At 41.0% G+C, this 13,655-nt stretch overlaps 1 protein-coding gene across 1 annotated transcript in view; it reads left to right on the top strand.

Annotated features, from left to right (window-relative positions):
• LYN (LYN proto-oncogene, Src family tyrosine kinase) overlaps positions 1 to 13,655 on the top strand; it is a gene marked incomplete at its 3' end in the record, with an annotated part of 55,106 nt that overhangs the window by 434 nt on the left and 41,017 nt on the right. The window lies entirely within an intron of this gene.

Raw genomic sequence — 13,655 nt, 5'->3', positions numbered from 1 at the left:
TTGCCCGGCGTCCGTTCTGACCTGGGGGGCTCGGGTCCGCCCGGCTTTTTTGTGCTGGGAAGCATCTGAACTGAGCTGAGGAAAGTCCACAGTCCATGTTTCCAGCCAAGGCGACAGCCTTGATTTAGGCGAGATAATGTGGCCTCTGGGTATTCCTTCATACGCTGCTTTTTTCTAGGAGAGTAAATCCTGGAGCGTCTTCTACGTTACAGCTGCTTCCTCCTAATTGTGTGTTCAAATGCACGTTAGCTTAAAGGCAAGAAAATGGTGTTGTGAAGTTTGGTGCATGGTGTTGCCTACTGGCTACTGTTGTAATGGTACCACACGCCAAAGGAGTGGTCTTGAGGGGTTTTCTCCTTCCAGTTTTAATTTAGGATCAGAAAGTCAGGTTAGATCTCTCTAGTTGGTGCTGTGCCTTCAGTAGAGCAGGTAGGAGTTTCTGTTGAAATTGCATCTTTTCTGTGTTTGCAGTGAATGGGTTTGCAGGAACTCATCTCACTGTCTCGCTGACCTCTGAAGACCCAGAGAGATTAATATTTAAAACTTGTTAGCCTGATCATACTACTGCAGATACACACAGGGAGCACAAAGTTTGAGTCTTTATTCTGTTATTTCATCTAAAACCCCAAATCAACATCCTATTCCTTGCCTTTCATTCCCACCTTGATAAAAAGAAACACTCTGACCCATCTTAAAGTATTTTGGCACATCATGGTGCAAAGAGGAAATCAACATTTTTAGCTTGGTCCCCTGAAGTATATGGAACACCTTGGTAATTTGTGTATCTTGATGTCAGGTGCAAGTATTTGTAAAACAGGAATGCCGGGCAGGTAAGTCTGTGCTCACCATGCTATCACTAAAGGTTTATTAAGAAAAAGAAAAGAAAAGGAAGATTTTTCTTGGGAAAATGTAGCCTGATTTTACCAAAGGGACAGTCAAATTGTGGTCGCAGTAATTGTTTCCAAGCCAGTATTAAATGCAGAGTAGGTGTTACTTACGTTTTATGTCTGGGGACTTGTCATCTTTATAATAGGTACCATCAGCAACACTGAAAGCATGGATGAGAAAAAGAATCAAATGGTTTTCTATGCAAAAGTCACAACAGGCTAGAAGTCAGTTAGATACTGTTAATAGGATGTTACAGCATCTTGGGCAAGGATTAAAATTAGCGAACGCTGAGATCAACAGATGCCTTGTTCTATGGGTCTCTTCGGTGTCTTAGAGCTTTTTTTCTTTCTCCATTTCGGCTTTGTGAGCTACAGACTAGTGAGAAAAGAATTCTTGATGTGCTAACGTGAAGGTCCGTTCTAATTGTGTGCTGTGGAGATCATTTTCATTATCACAGAATCACAGGATGCTTTAGGCTGGTGAACTGTAGCGGCAGAGAACGATATGTCTGACTTGCAGTTATTCTGCTTTTCTCCTCTAGTTTCTTTGAGTAACTAAGCGGGGGTTTTCCCATATAAAACATACAGAGGCTCGGGTAAGGCTTAGGCCTTTACATATAACTTCCTTGACCAGTGGAGTTGCCCAATGACTTTTTCCGACAATGCAATTAATTGCGAAACTTTCTCGTGCGCAGTTAAACCCCACTGCCTTTACAATGTGTAATACTGCGCTTTCTAATGCTACCCTTCAAAAAAAGGTTCCTTAATTGTAGAGCTCTTTCCAGCATTTATTGATTACTAAGTAACTCGGAATAATTTTTTCTCCCCTTTTACATATGCAATCAAAATGAGCTATCTTCCCATGGCCTTATTGGCTCTTGTAAGACAAATGGCATGCCTAAAGCGGTCAGTGAAAAAGGTCCAAGGTCCTCCTGGCCCAGTTCAGTAGCTGAGATTTAGTCAGGGGGCTCAGAAGACCATTCTTCTGCTGCACATCAGACAGCAGCATCTATAGTTGCTCTATAGCTCTCCATAGTTCAGATAAGTTTTAGAACTGCGGTATTTAATCTCAGATGTGATTCCATTTCTGTCACAAAAAGGAGGTGGTTTCCTACCTGTACTTTGTTATTTGGAATCTTAATGGTCGTCTTCAAGGCTTTTGGATGAAAAGCATGTTGATCATGAAACAGAATTTATTTTTACTCAAAGGGCTGTGTCATCTGGGGAGGAGGCGAGCTTTTTCCTCCTTCCTATATGTGCATATTCGGAATGACTGAATGACTTTATTTCATGTGTCCAAGGAACTGTGGAGCCAGTTTTACTCTTGGGGTTCAGGAAACCCTTCTCAGAAATGAATGAAGACAGAAAGGAAGTAGGGATGGATAAATAAATAAATACTTAATTAGTAAATAAATAAAGGCCCTGGGTGGACATTAGGTGTAGGATCCACAGCACTCTGTCAGTGTGGCTGCACACAGAGGTGCATTTCCACAGCACCAGTGTTCCCTGAAGAATGTGAGCTGTCATGTGCCAGTGCAAGGAATGGGATGAGAATCCGCTGTCTGGGGATCCTGAGGGTTGCGTGCGCTTTGTGAGTGGCAGGCGATACTTCCTCCTAAAGCTGTGGAGCTGGGCGTGTGAGCAGCACGTGACTCTGTTAAGTAGTATTTATTGTTATTTTATCCCTGTAGGATTTCTGTCTCCAAGAACAGCTTCATTCTGTAGAAGAACCAGTTGCCCAGCTGAGAGTTAGGATTTTTTTTTATCCTGCAGGTCGTACTCCTATTTCTCCCTTTTATCTGTGTCCCCTCTTCCATCAGAGTGCAGCAGTGCTAGAGAGATGGTATAGGAAGAAAGGCTTCCAGACTTGGTGAGTTGTGCCACAGGAAACTATGTAGATAAAAAATGTAAAACTATGTTCATATGAAAACAGTCTTTAGTGAAGCGTACAAGGAGGAGGAGACTGCTGTACTGTAAACAGAGATGGTACCTTCTCAAAGAGATCAGCTTCTACAAATAAAAGTGCAACGTAACTGTCCTTTGTCCGTTCCTAGTTTAAACTTAATTGTCCTTCAGGGAAGGATGGGAAAGGACTGTGCTTTTGTATTTATTTTTGCCCGATTCAAATACATTTCCTGTTGACGTTGTCATTAAATACTGTAATTTCCGAGGCTGAATTATTCACAGTCATGTTTGACATCTTTCCTGAAGATGTGGGCTTGTGCAACAAAATGCAAGGGCAGAATTCATCTTGCCTTGGAAGCATTTCCTCAGAATACTTACGAGATACTTGTATCAGTTGTGTGCCCTAGAGAACTCCTCGTAGGGGCTAATAGATTAGTTATTTTTGTCAGCTGAACATCAGAAAAGAGACAGTGTTTTGACAGTAGAGCTTTGCTGGGGAGAGGAGACCATGGAAAGGTAAAGGGCTGATTGAGTAGAGCTCATTCCTCGGAGGTGAGGGGAAAGGCGAATGGGCACCGTTCAGGACGATATTTGCCGTCCCTTAGGTCAGCATTGTCCTTTGTTGGGTTTTTTTTCTTTCCCCAAACCACTGGCATCTTAAGTATCTACAATTGGTTCTTGTGTTGGTGCAGCGGACTATCTTACTTTTTCAGTTCAAAGTACTCAAATGATAAACAGTCTGAACAATGTGTCCTTTTTCCTTTAAGGTCTCTGCTATGTGTAGCATGAGGCTACTTCTTCCTCTCTACTTTGTGGCCAATGTGTTGTAGTATCTGCTACTTTATTTTGCAAAGTCCTGCTTTTTACCATGGGCGTTCTTGTCACCAAGCCAGTTCTTGATAGTGACAGTGATAGCAAATTGTGCCATCTTAAGCTGGAAGACGGGTTGGCTCGCCACAGGGATTGAAGGATGGGATGCAGCTACTCTTCTGGAATGGCTTTTTTCTGCAATATTCTCTATTTTAGAGGGCTACTGAAAGTCTCAACGTGATAAAAATTTGGAGGGCATGGACTCCCTCTGGGATGTAATCTTGACTACTCCTTTGTTGGTTTAACAGAAAGCCATTTCAGGAAGTTTGTCAGTAAAAGCATAGTCTGTTAAGTGGGTTTTCTGATGTGGCATCTCTAATATATTTCTTGGCTTTTCATGTTTCCTTCATTAGTTTGTACAGGTATAGGTGTGTGCAAACCTGCTTGATCAAATTTTATATGAAATCCTATTCAAGCTTTTTTTTGGGCATAAGCTGAAGCAATAGGCTATTACAGGAGTTAGCACATAAGTATATTTGGCTGATAAGGAGGATTTTTCTTTCCATGTGTGGCCATACTAGGGGCTTAGGACAAAATATTAAAAGGTCGAGCATATGTTTGAATGAGTTCCTATGTAATAATAACAACATATTTATAAACCAGTAGGTCTCACTTGTGATGTTGTTTTTCTCTGTCCAGATAAAGAAAATATTTCCCTTTAATGGGAAAAGCTCTGAAGAGCAGCACATCTGTTGTGTTTACTGAAATTTCTTGCTTGAGCATCCCTTGCCAGTGTCATGGTGCTTACATTTGTTAGATGCAGTGCACACAAACTGCTCTTCTGCAGGGCAACCCCAGCCCTACCATGTGTCTTCCTGGGAGAAGTGGGTTAAGGGATTGCTGGAGCTGGTGTCAGCACCACTGAGGAAGTGAAAGTTTTTGGTAAACACACAGGAAGGGGATGGGCAGGAGAAAGAGGAAATCCTCTGTTGGATGTTCTGGGTTCAACTTGTTCTAAATACGTTGCAAGAGGCATTTGAATGCGCTGCTATGGCGTAGCAGAACATGCAAATGAGATTTTAAAGTACATTTTTGTAACTGCAGGCCTACCGTTGCAAAAGATCTGCTAAGCTATGCAAAGGCTGCAAGAGAAGTATTGAGGCCCGTGAGAGGTGTAGACAACTTGCCTTTTAAGCAATTCCCCTACTGTATTGCTAGCATGGCACTTTGTCTTCCTTTTTCTGCCTTGCGAGGTCTTTGCTCTGTCACTGATTTCCAGCTGTTCTTGTGCTGGCTGTGAGAGAGATTGCAGCAGCTGTCCTGGCACCAGTGGAGAAACTCTGGGACGTATCAAGGGGAATGCTAAGCCCGTTTCCCTTGGGATGGCTTCTGTTCAGCAGGTGGTAGACAGCAGTGCTTCCGCAAGGGTGGGTCAGAAAAGCTTGCCTCTTCTGATAATCTCCCACTGAATTTCCTCAGTAGTGGTTCCCATCGCTGTCATGATGCTTACCAGTGTGTCTGAAAAGTCTTGGAGCCACGCTGCTTCAAATGTCTTCATTAGGAATAGTGTGCTCTTTGTTTGGGGTATTTTCTCCCCAGTTTCCTGGGAAAAAAAGATATATTTCAGCCCTTATCCACCTGTAGCAGCACTCCCTTCTTACCACTGTTTCCTTTTTTCTTCTCCCATTGTTCTTTTATTTCCTCAGCATCATTCTGCTGTTTCTTTCTTTTCTACCTCTCTCTTCAGGACTGTTGGTGGCATGGTCTCTCTATTTGTTCTCTGTGCAGCAATTTTTCTTCTTCCCATTCCAGAAAAAAACAAGCCTTGGCACCTTTCATAATCTCATTGTCACTTGTAATCTACTTGTGCTACCTTATCAGGGAATACGTGCGCCAAAATATGTACCCTCAGCCACTTGAAGAGGTGTGAAGACCAACGGACTACCAACCTGGAAGCTCCAATATGGTCTTCAGAGTGTTGCTGGAAGCTTATGCTTCCTTAAAGGGCAGCTTGTACTTCTAGAGATGGCCAACAAAGCTCTTCTGTGTAGATTATCTATTATGTTCAGGTGCAGTCTATCTTTAGAGACAGTTATTGCCTGATTTAAAATGATGACCTCAATGTGACTTGAAATAAGTCAGTTTCTGTCTTGAAAATTGTTGGCATGGATGGTCAGACCCCTTTGCTTGGCAGCCTGTGATGTTGCTTCAACCTTCTCTGCCCAAGTTTCACTTCTGCTGTATGCCAGAGGTTTCTCTGTGCTGTGTACTGGCACACGTGAAAGGTTTTGGGGCCAGTGTTGACCTTTCTTGTAAATACACCTGGTTCAGTGATGCAAAGTGCAGATTTATTGGCACGTGTGCCGGACCGTGAAGAAGAATCCAAGGCTCAGTACTGTCAGGGTGTGGTGCTGAGGCAACAAACAGCTTTTGTTCCAGGGTTTCTATGCCGCACTCCCTGGTGTCGACATGCCCCGCATGCTCTGTTCCCACAGAAAGTGAAACTTCAGAGGCTTCAGTTTAAGAAGGCAGTACCTGTTTTGAAGAACCAACTTGAGCAGAGCTGGCACCAGGAGAAAAGGGATTTGACTGGTGGAGTGAACAAGTGGCAGAAAGGTGCTGCAGGTGAGATGTTTCTGCTCTCAGTGGAGCAGTTAGAGCAAGGCTGAAGGCATTGGACACAGGTCCCAGAAAGTGCAGAATTCAGCATTTGAATAGCTTATTTGAATCGGAGATCGGAACAGTATTCTCTTCTGTAATGTATTTGACTATGTACAAGGGCAGTCTTTTCCTGCTAGGCTTACGTGGGTGGAAAGTCCTTTTCCTCGTTCCTGCAATAAAAGCAGAGATAGCAAGATGCTTGGTGGATGCAGGAAAATGATTTCTCCTTTGAGCACAGAATACAGTTTCAGTGATGGGACTATGTGGTGTTTATTACATATTCTGTATCTTGTCACACTGATTGAGAATGTATGCTTTCCTAAGGACTGTGATTGCCTCTGCCCCATTAGTCATCCTCCTTTCCATTATTTGATCAGTTTTTCTCCTTTTATCTCTCTGCTTCTACAGTCTTTGCTCTTAATTTATTTCTCAGCATCAACCCCAATTCTGACTTCTCAGGGATTTCAACCTGCTTTCCTACCCTTTTTTTTTTTGTATGGATTCTGTTGTCCTGAGAACTTCCTACGTGTGCCCAATGATAAAGCATTCTTGCTAGTTTTTAAGCATTATCTTTGCACAGTGCTTAACTCTATGGAATTCAAATGCAAGATCATTGTAGACTCATTGCAGTGTCTACAAAAAAAAACCCCAACTATATATGTATATCAAAACTATATATTTGATATTAGAAGCTACAGAGGTTATGAACTTTAATGAGCAATGGGGATGGTTGCAATAATAGCGCTGTGAAATCTCACAGTCTGCAATATGAATGTGAAAGTAAATTCTTGCCATGGATCTCCAGTTTACCATGAATCTAAATCTGCCAAAATTGCTGTTGATATATGTTCTCCTACTCTTTAAGACCGTGTCCTGCTCGTTCTGCAAGAAGTCCTAGTGTGAGCATCTCGAAGTCTGCAAAAGCCTGTAGAGCTCCTGCAAGTCATGAGCAGTCACTTACAGGATCAGAGCCTGGTTTAGGGGAACTGGCTGTGGTTGCAACTGCTAGGTCTTCATCTGCTATCAGTTGCAAGGCTCTTGACCATTAAGCAGGACTAGAAAAGACAGAAAATACTAAATGCTGTGCAATCCAGCAACGATACATGTTGAACACAGCAATGCTGGTTGTTTTTAAGAGAGAGGAAAATAAGAAATATCAAGGCAAAGAAAAAATAACAACAGTGGTCAAAATATTAATTGGTTTCTGAAAATGAAATAAAGTGCTAAGCAAACACAACATGCTCTTCAAGTCAGTCCTCTACTCAGAACTTTTATTTAGTGTAGAAGAACTTCTTTCAAATATAAAAGATCTTTAATCAAGCTAATATTCTTACACAGCTGATGTCCCAGTGATTTGAGAAGTTTTCTGTTCTTTCTTCAGCATCATCTACAAAGACGTGTGTGTGTTTAAAACCCAAGGTCCCCAGTCCTTCTCTAGAATGACCAAAGTAGGAACAACCAAGTGAACCATCACAACAGTGATTCACAGCCCTCTCTTAAAAGAGCATCTCCAGATTCTCACTCTCACTCCTCTCTGAAAATGGAAAGCTTGTCCATTACTTCTAGTTTTGTTTGAATTCCAGTAAAATTCATGTTCATGCTCGTGTTTGCAAGAAATGTGTAAAGTGTGCTAAGGAACTTGGATGTGAATTCTTACTCCACGTCCATTTAGTGATGTATTTCCTTTTGCACTTTTCCTGTCACCCCAGCTTGAGCCTGTGGTTTCTCAAGACTTTAATTAAAGTGTGCATCTGGCTTTACATGCTAGGCTTTCAGACCTGAACCCCTGGCAATTTGCAGTCCTTCGGGGTACATTTGGTAGGTATGCGCACAGTGTAAGTGTACCCATATCTACTAACAAAACCTTCATCTCACAGATTTAATCTAAACAGCCTCCCAAAATTGCTCAAGATAAAACCCTTCTAGCTCTGTTTATCATACTTGCAGCAAAGGGTTGTTTCAGACAGCATCTTTTGGTGCCCACACGTACATCCCAAATCACAACAGTTTCTTAGAGCAGTTTTACTAAGCTGGGCCAGAAATCAGCAGGAATGTGCATGGATTAGATTCATGCTCTCAAAGGTGTATAATTAACACAGAGTTTAAAATTAAGTGAAACAAACAAGCTATAAATAGAACTCTGTGAAGTCCCAGAGCCTGGAGTACAATCTTACACCCTTGAAGTTAAGGGAGGTTCTGTTACGTACATCAGCGAGTGCAAGACAAGGTAGTTCCCAACAGGGACACTTACTTGGTTAGTGCTGAATGTTCTCCTACTCCCCCTATAAAGATTAAATATCACAAAATTTTATTTCTGCTACTGTCATTTACTGGCACTGGATTCCACACTGGCTGATTTTTTTTTTAAAATTTATTTTATTTTTGAGAACTCGTGCAACTTCCTCTTGTGACTTAAGAAAACTTGTCCAAGGTTTGCCAAGCTCCAGGAGGAACTGGGCTCTGAGTAAGTGTCAACTCACATCAGCTTGAATGATTTAACCCCAAGTTGTTTTCTGAGCTTAGGGTTCATTCTTAAATCCATATTACACAGGCCAGTACAACAACCTGTGTTTCAGGAAGGTTCCTCTGTGCATGTCTAACGCTGCACAGCTAAGGAAACACAAAACAGTCTGCTGGAGAAAACTGAACTATGCAACTGAACTACGTGCTACTGTTTGAAGAGGGCAGAAAAAAATCTAGTTTTCTTTTGTGAGTTATTTTGTGTAAGCCAGTGCCTTAGAGAGGTGCCAAAGGCATAATATGATGCTATTATAACAAGAATGCTACGTTTAAGTTGCAAGTTTGGCCATGAGTACGTGTCAGCATTTAAACATGGAGGTGACAGCAGAGGAAGAAGCCTTCTGACCAATGGAGAGGGTTGTAAGTGCAGGGTTGTGGAAAGTAATGTGAGCTACAAAATGACCAGACAGAGTTAAGATCCATTGACACGGAAGTCATTCTGCACTTATTTGGTCATAACTACCATAATCCATGTTGAAAGTGGATTGCATATAACCAAATAAGGTCTGTAATAATCGGTTTATCCCATGGTGATATGGTTACCTGCATTTGAGAGAACAAAAGCTAATACGCAGTAATGATCTGCTCCCTCTTTCCCACTTTGAAAAGAGAAGATAAACCCAAAAGAGAAGTGGTGTACTTCCTATGAGGTCACCCTCAAAACCTTCATCAGGGCTTGTTGGCTGTGAATTTGCTGTCCCCCACAATGGTTTCATTGACACTGTGTGTTAATTTCACGATCTTTGAGTTCTGTTTGCAGTACAGCAGTGGGTTTGAATTACAGACACATCTCAAATGAAGAGATCACATCTGCAAAATACTCCTCATTGCCAACAACATCTTTAACTGGTTGAAGTCCACATTCATAAATCTCTGTCTTTTCCCCTTAGTCATAGTAGCTATTAATGATTCTCCCTAACAAATGTCCTGGTAGTACATTTGTCTGGGCATGTGGGAGCTGAGTGTTTAGCTGCATTAGTAGAATTAGTAGGTATTGGCTGCTACCTGCAAATCTGTCTTCCTATGAGCCTTCTGGATGGGGCAGATGGAGTAATAAATTTCAGTTAAGAGCTAGTTTTTTTGGGAACTCCAGAGTAACTGTGTGAAGCTTGTCCTTCTGCCCTTCTGTCATGTCACTTATGATGATGATGATGATGATGTCATTTGCACTGCTTCTAGACCTCACACAAAAACCTTGTTTTTATGGGTCGCTTCTTATATTCCTGTGTCACAGTGATTGTGCTAGTCATTAAAAGGGAGAGGAGAAGGATCCTTATACTACTGATAGACATGGACAGCTATAAAGCTCAGCGGCAATATTAGAATACTGAAACCTTAGTGCACGGCTGTCATTGGCCAAAGTGGTCAACCTGAAGCTGAAAAAATTGTATGTGAGTCATAGATACGCTTAGCTTGGAATATAGACATAGTCCTTGGGTTTTGCAAATTGGAATGGGACACTTCCTAATACTGAGGGAAAATATCAGTCCTCTTCAATGTAGTGGTTTGGCGAAATTTTCATCTGGAAATGGAGATTTGCTTATATAGAGCTGCTGTTTAGCATTAGTGAGGTTTTTTTACTGGTAAAGAAAATGACATTTTTACTTATAGTTTGCATGACGCTTTTAAGTCTGTAAAGTATTTTGGGAACCTTCTCTTTAAGTTGGTTAACATGTTGGTACAGTTTTTCTCTGTTCGATTTCATATGATCCTTTTGAAGAATTTGGTAGAAGTATTTATTCTGTTATGACAAATTAAGATGTTATTTGACCTTTTCCCCATCTTCAAAAGATATACTACAGTGGAAAAAAAAATGAGGAAATGGAAGATGCGGTTGCCTGGGGGTTGGCAAAGTGAATTAATTCATTGTTGATATTGATTCAAAATTCTGGAGGATGTAGTTGAGGCAAATGATTGTAATAAAATGAAGCGAGTGTTATAAGTTCAGAAAACAGATGTTAGGTTAATGTAAGACTTGGTTTAAAATCAGTGCCAAAAATACTGACTGCATGAATCTGGAACCTTTTCATAATGTATGAAGTCTATTATGCAATGTTAACAAAATTACAGTCTTGTGTGGATTAACTTTCTTGTGTTTTGGTATTTCTCTTTAATTGAATAAGCAAGAAGAAGGATCAGTAGTTTGTAGGACCTATATTCCTCTATGTTTCAATGTAATGGTTTGATTCAGAATTTTATTTTCCTCCATTTACCAGCATTACAACATTATTATGGTTCCACAATTACATTAGCTATTTTCAGTGTTTCTTGATTATTTTTGGTTGGTTTAATTTATTTTTTTTTTTACCCCTGCCAAAATTCCTGAGCAAAACCAAACCTTTAGCTAATCTAGGCAAAACTGGTGCAGATTTATTGAAAAAGAGAAAATGCTTCTTTCTTGGTCAAGGCCACCCATCCCTTCTAGAGCTACCTTTTATGTTGCCAGCTATGATACATGACAGCATAACATCTATAATAAATACCACGAGTTCCTACGAAGATCGTTATCATTTAGCTGAGCACTGGGTAAACTTACCCTCTCCCCAGACACCTAAAAACTAGACGGGCAAAGGTTGGACCGTGGATTAGTATCACTTAAAAATAGAAAACTCTTTAGCTGAACTGAGGGGGTTAGTTTTAGCAAAGCCCTCCTGCAGAGGGACGTATATAAGCCTGGAATCTTGCCTGATCATACCTGATTTCTATATAACCGTATTCATTTACTTCATACTTGCTGTGTGATAACTCAAGGTGCTTAATTTCCATTTAGTATAGCAATGCATTAATGTTGGTTATTGTATAGCTAAAACACCTGGACTAGTAATTCAAAATTTTAAAAACAAGAGGTCAGGGGGGGTTAGGAGAAAAGATTTCTCCCACGTGTACAGTGAAAATTGACACATCAATACATCAACACCAGGTATTTTATCTCACCAGAAGTTTCCTGTTCTTATGTCAGCTGTTGGGGAACTTTTGCTAATACAAAGGGCACTTCTGCTGTAGTCAGATGGCAGCGCACCTTCCCCGTCCTTTCCACCCCAAACTCAAATTTTGATTTAAAAACTCTTTAAATTAGGAAATGGAGGTGAATTATGAATATTGCATTTTCCTAGCTCTGATTTTAGTGTGCAGGCCGATGTGGGAAAGGATGTTGGGACGTCAAACAGTGGAAGAATGGATGTCAAGATTATCAATGAGAACAGTAGTGAGTGTGGTGATAAATTCAAGAGAATAACTTTCTGCAAACCCAGATTGTTTTGGTCTGACCAAAATATTTTTGTGATAAAGTTGGGAAACTGGGCTCTGATGAGGAGGAGACAAAATTCTGGTGCAGGGCTTAAAACTCAACATTGTAGAAGAAATAGAGACGTGATGGGTTTGTAACTGCAGTAGGTGTTGGAGAGAGTGAAGGTGGTAGCACGATAATTTCTGTAGCTGATGTTGGAAGACCATAAGAACAGCCTGAGATAGCACGGTGGAAATAGAATTGGCCGTGGTTGCAACTGCTAAGGAAGGAATTGTGAAAGAAACTGAATGGGGTAGCGGTGCCTGTGTGCTGCACTTCCCCAAACTCTTGCTAATACCACTTTCTGTTGCCTAATGTCACATTAGCATTACATTGAGACTTTATTCTTCGTAGTGTTTTCATTTGCAACAAAAAAGTGGGGGGTCCCCTTGTGATATTTGGAGGTATTAGAAACACACAAGCAACTGAAAATACCATGCAGAAAGAACAGCCAGGGCACAAGGTCGTGCCACTGGAGATAGGAGAGGAAAATCTCTCATGACAACAGTTTGTCATTATGGAAAATGAAACAAACTCGAGTGCCTTAACTGAGCACAAGGTGATACAAAGGCTAGTGTGACTGATGAAAATGCAAAAATAATAAATTAATAGCTGGGACTTATTGAGTAATGGATTTTTGTAGAGGGAAGAAATAGAAATACTATTTCTTGCAAGGCATTGCTGAAAGGAACACCTGACCAGCTCCTGCATCCCACCCTTTGGAGAGATGAGTTCAAACTGAAAGAGATGTGAAGGCCTGCTCCTGGGATAACTAGCAAAAATGGAAGAGACTGAAAGGGCTTGGTCTTTAAAGCCTAGAAAAAGAGACTGAAAGAGATGTGACTTCTTCCTAATCATGCAAGAGGATGAAGGCCTAAATGCCATTATCATCTCCAAAACATGCTTAAGACTGGAACTTACAAGGCAGCCACTAAGCCAGGCAGAGTGAGGTGGTTCTGAAACCTTTCAGAAATAATACTTAATTCTTCCCCCACCACCAACCTTTAACCTCTCTAAAGCTGGAACATGGCAAACTCACTTCTGAGCTTGTATGATGTAATTGTGCTGCTCCAAACAGGTCTGCCTTTCCAAGAAAGTAATTTTTAGCCCTGTGCTCTATTCATGGATGATAAACTTTGTGATCTTGCTCTGATAGAAGTGCACCCTTGGAAAACTCGAGAGTTTATCTTAAATGAGAAAAAGTTTGAGGAAATCTCACAGTAATGTGCTTGCTGCATACTTTTCTACTGCAATCATATATGGGTTTTCATGGTTACACTGGGGATTATCTTGTTTCTCTTCTTTGCCTGTTTATATAGAAACGTATGTCAAAATATTATTCTAGCTTTGCCCCACCTCCTGCCAAAACCATGTTGAAGCAGCTAAAGAATGGACTACAGCTTCTCACACCACAGGAACACAGGCAGTCTACACTGACCAAGTCTGTCATAGTTAAGTACTGAGGAGATTTAGGCTATCCATACTCCCTTTTCTATGCCTTGCAGAACATCACATGGTGATTTGTGCTCATGTGTATATGTGTGTGTGTGTCTATATACGCACACATATGCCCATGTATGTGTGTA

Source organism: Gallinula chloropus (genome assembly GCF_964237585.1).
Source record: "Gallinula chloropus genome assembly, chromosome: 2".
Lineage (NCBI taxonomy): Eukaryota > Metazoa > Chordata > Aves > Gruiformes > Rallidae > Gallinula > Gallinula chloropus.
The sequence above is the reverse complement of the archived record's forward strand: the minus strand, read 5'-3'. Positions and strand labels throughout refer to the sequence as shown.